We start from the raw sequence: 4,795 nt of genomic DNA, 5'->3' as shown, positions 1-4,795 counted from the left end.
TACATTTTCAACATATATTTGATGAGGAATCATATCCAACATATATTTTTAACCTCCTTTGAGGACACATCTTAGTGCGTTGTAGTAGAGCAATGAGAACATATACTGCACATCCAAAAATTCTCAAATAGAAAATATTTGACTCATGACCATAAACTAATTGTAATGGTAAGTACTTATGATAAGCTACTGGCCTAATGCATACAAGTGACACTGCATGCAAAATAGCATGTCCCTATACAGATGAAAGAAGATTAACTCTCACAAGTAATGATTTTGCAATTAATTGCAAACGTTTTATGAATGATTCTACTAAACCATTTTGTGTATAAACATGAGCTACAGGATGTTCAACACTTATCCCAATTAACATACAATAATTATCAAAAGTTTAGGATGTAAATTCACCGGCATTATTAAGACGAATGGTCTTAATTGTATAATCAAAAAATTGTGCTCTTAACTTAATTATTTGAGCAAGTTATCTTGCAAAAGCAAGATTTCGACTTGATAATAAGCACATGTGTGACCATCTACTGGATGCATCTATTAATACCATAAAATATCTAAATGGTCCACTTAGTGGGTTAATAGGTCCACATATATCACCATGAATCCATTCAAAAAATGCTCAATTTTCCTTGAGAGCAAGCATCACATAATAATTCATTAGATTGAAGAATCTTCTGGCTCTTCAACGGATGTCTATTTGAATTCTCAATCATTCTCCTCATCATTACAGATCTTGGATGACCCAATCGGTTATTCCAAATTGTAAATATATTTGGACTCATGAACTTCAAGTTCATTGTTGCATATGTTTCAATTACTCATATATGAGTATAATATAATCCAGAAGATAAAGAAGGCAACTCTTCCAATATACGTTTTTCATTTGAGGCAATGAATATGATATATAGATATTTCACAATATTCTTATTATAAGTCTCAATATGATAATCATCGTAACTTATATCTTTAAAACTTAAGAAGATTTTTCTTTGATTGACTAGAGAACAATGCATTGTCAATTGTAAATTTTGTTCCTCTAAGCAAAATAATATTTGCTTTTCCAAAACCTTCAATCAAGTTTGCAGAACTTGATATTGTATTTACTTTTGTTTTTAGTATTGTCAATTTGGAAAAATATTTTTTATTTGTAAGTATTGTGTATATAGTTGCATTGTCTGCCAAACATAGATTTTCTTTGCTCGTTTTTTAAACATCTAACATATGAAAATGATCCATGTTTCTTCATTAAAAGAAAATAAGAAAAACAACACGTCAAATATACAAAAGTTACTAAAAAAATATGAAGATAGATAAAAAAAAAAAAAAAAAAAAAAAAACAAGAACAACATTAAGTCTAGATATTCTCAAAGTCAAAAGAAACACTTGATGTTCCACCAACTGTGTCAATTTTCTCTTCAGAAGATTTAAAGAAGTCCACCACATCCAAATTTTTCATGTGGGATGGATCAAATATGTCATTATACTAGTATGTAAAATTTGCTTCCGCATTTTTCTCTTTTTTCTTCAAGGAGACTCGATAGAGTTCAACTAAGTGTTTTGACGTACGATAGGTACGTAACCAGTGCCCAATCATTCTACATCGGAAGCATTTATTTTCAACACTCTTTGAACTTTTATCTTGTGAAGTTTTTCCTTTGTAATCATCATTTAGTATGGTTCTTTTGAAATTTAAATGATTATAATGACCATCACGAAAATAATAATTATTTCTTTCTCTACCACAGTTATGACCTCGATCACGACCACGACCACGACTTCGACCACGATTATTAACATTCACAACATTCACTTTAGGGAATAGTATTGTTCTAGTTGGTCGAGATTCATGGTTTTTCATCAATAACTCGTTATTTTGTTCAGCCACGAGAAGACATGAAATTTGTTCAAAATATTGTTTAAAACTTTTCTCTTGATATTGCTGTTGCAAAAGCATATTCAAGACATGAAATGTAGAAAATGTATTCTCTAGCATATTAACATCAGTAATTTTCTCTCTGCATAACACCAATTTCGAACTGATTTTAAATAATGCAGAGCTGTAATCACTTACTGATTTGAAATCTTGTAGCCTTTAAGTGTATCCACTCATAACGAGCTTTAGAAAGAGTAACTGTTTTTTTTATGATCATACTTCTCTTTCAAAATTTTCCACAAGATACGGGGATCTTTTATTATAAGATACTCCATTTTCAATCCCTTATGGAGATGACGACAAAGGAAAATCATAGCTTTTGCTTTATCATGATTGGATGTCATATATCCTTCTTTAATAGTCATCTCAAGATTCATAGCATACAGGTGGATTTCGGCATCAAGTACCCATGAAAAATAATTATTGTAGTGGCAAATTCTAATTTTGTGAGATTTGTCGTAGCAGCACTATCATAAAATATTGTTATTATGTTAGAAATTTTAAATATTAAATATGCAAAATAACATTAGATTTATTAATTATAACGAAGAGGAAAACAACAAGAGCTTGTATTGATAAGGTGTTGTGAAATTGAGGAACACGACGAAAACATGGATATGGAGAAAATATGATATAATAATATATTTATATAATAATAAAAAATAAATAAAATAAAATAACTAAAATTATAAAATTGGATATGAAAATTATTGGAATTTTGAAGTGGATTTCGGATCGAGACTTATATGGACATCGAATATGAGTTATTACAAATGGACAATTTGAAAAATTATATCTAACTTTTAGGACAATAGAAATGAACATCTATTTTTATGATATTTATAATAGTAGACATTTTACAATTTTAAAACATTTTTTGTGGGGAAAAAGAAAGCGGCTTGTCAGTAATGAGATGCGTTCTGATTTGTGTGTTCTTGACATCTTGTCCAAAGAAAAAGAAGTTTGGATTTGATAATCAGTGTCTTCTGTTCTTATTCAACATTGAATGATTCGATCGCGATCGTCCATTGAGATAGTTTTCATCTTCCGACCCAAGTTTCCATCGGCGGCCGTCTTTCCGACCGGTAGCTCTCCGGCCAACTCAACTTCAAAAAGTCCTACTTACTGCAACTACTTGCCCACCGGAACCACCGGCGCCGCCCATGGCGAACTTCCATCTCCACTATCGCCTCTTTCCAGTTGCAGCTTTTTTTCTTCTCCTCTCCTTTCCTCTCTCTTTCAGCCATTCGCAGTACGGTGATGGCGAAACCGATCAAGATTCTCCAATCTCTCGCTTTCAACGCTACCTCAGGATCAAAACCGCTCATCCAGATCCCGATTACGCCTCCGCCGTCGCCTTCCTCAGTTCTCAAGCACTGGAAATCGGCCTCAATACGCGGATACTCGAGTTCGTTCCAGGTAAGCCTCTTCTTCTCGTGACCTGGTATGGATCGAACCCTTCTTTGCCTTCGATTTTACTCAATTCTCACATGGACTCTGTCCCCGCCGAGCCTTCTAAGTGGCTTCATCCTCCATTCTCCGCTGTCCGAACCTCCGATGGCAGAATCTTCGCCCGTGGTTCTCAAGACGACAAGTGTATAGCCATCCAGTATCTCGAAGCCATTCGGAACCTCAAAAGTCGGAATTTCATCCCTGTCCGTACGATTCACATCTCGTATGTACCGGATGAAGAGATTGGGGGTTTCGATGGAGCTGCGAAGTTCGTCCTGTCCCAGGAGTTCAAGGAATTGAATGTAGGGTTTATGATGGACGAAGGTCAGGCTTCACCGGGAGATGAGTTTAGGGTTTTCTACGCCGACAGATCACCATGGGGATTGATAATCAAGGCTAAAGGAACCCCTGGACATGGATCTAGAATGTACGATAACAGCGCAATAGAGAATTTGATGAAGAGTGTTGAGATTGTGAGTAGATTCAGAGAGAGCCAATTCGAAATAGTGAAGGCTGGTGAAGCTGCTAATTCAGAAGTCATCTCTGTAAATCCTGTTTTTGTCAATGCCGGAATTCCTTCCCCCACAGGGTTTGTGATGAACATGCAACCTTCAGAGGCGGAGGCTGGGTTTGATCTCAGATTACCGCCGACCGCCGACCCAGATGCTATAAGAAGAAGAATAGCGGAGGAATGGGCTCCGGCACGGCGGAACATGACGTTTCAGATTATTGAGAAAGGGCCTATTAGAGATTACTTGGGAGGTCCATTAATGACGATGACAAATGGTTCAAATCCATGGTGGTCTGTTTTCAGGACAGCCATTTCAGAAGCTGGAGGGAAGCTTTCTAAGCCTGAAATCTTGGCTACCACGACGGATGCACGATTCATGAGACAGCTGAGAATTCCTGTTCTTGGTTTCTCCCCAATGATCAACACTCCCATCTTATTGCATGATCACAACGAGTTCTTGAGAGATTCTGTGTTCTTAAGGGGCATCAAGGTTTATGAATCCTTAATCAGTGCTTTGAGTTCCTTCCAGAAGGATGTTTCTTCCCAATAAGTGCTTCCATGGATGAACACTGCTCATCATTCAGAAATCTGATGAGAATCAACACTGAAAAGTATAATACTCGATTCAGAAGGACAATTCCAGAGGGCTAGTTTTCTTCCCTCCCAAGTTTCTATGTATACACAAGTAAGCTCTCCGTTCACCGACCGTATCTATTTGATCTCTAAACTTTAAACAGTTGTTTAGAATGTTTCTCATGGGTCCTTCAAAAACTTTCATGGAAAAGGTTCATATAAATCTCATTCATATATGAAACTTTGTAGCATGTTTGACATTGAGTTTGAGTAGATATTAGTTGAATAAAACTACTGTGGTTGAGGAACTTAAA

General features: G+C 35.8%; 1 pseudogene across 1 annotated transcript; it reads left to right on the top strand.

Annotated features, from left to right (window-relative positions):
- The first annotated feature begins 2,670 nt into the window (after positions 1–2,670).
- On the top strand, positions 2,671–4,795 carry LOC120071486 (uncharacterized; annotated as a pseudogene). Its single transcript, XR_016527922.1, has one exon. The product of XR_016527922.1 is annotated as an uncharacterized LOC120071486 (transcript).

This window comes from Benincasa hispida, chromosome 2 (assembly GCF_027475165.1).
Source record: "Benincasa hispida cultivar pf3 chromosome 2, pf3_genome.v1.1, whole genome shotgun sequence".
NCBI classification, from domain to species: domain Eukaryota; kingdom Viridiplantae; phylum Streptophyta; class Magnoliopsida; order Cucurbitales; family Cucurbitaceae; genus Benincasa; species Benincasa hispida.
This window is presented reverse-complemented; position numbering and strand designations above follow the sequence as displayed.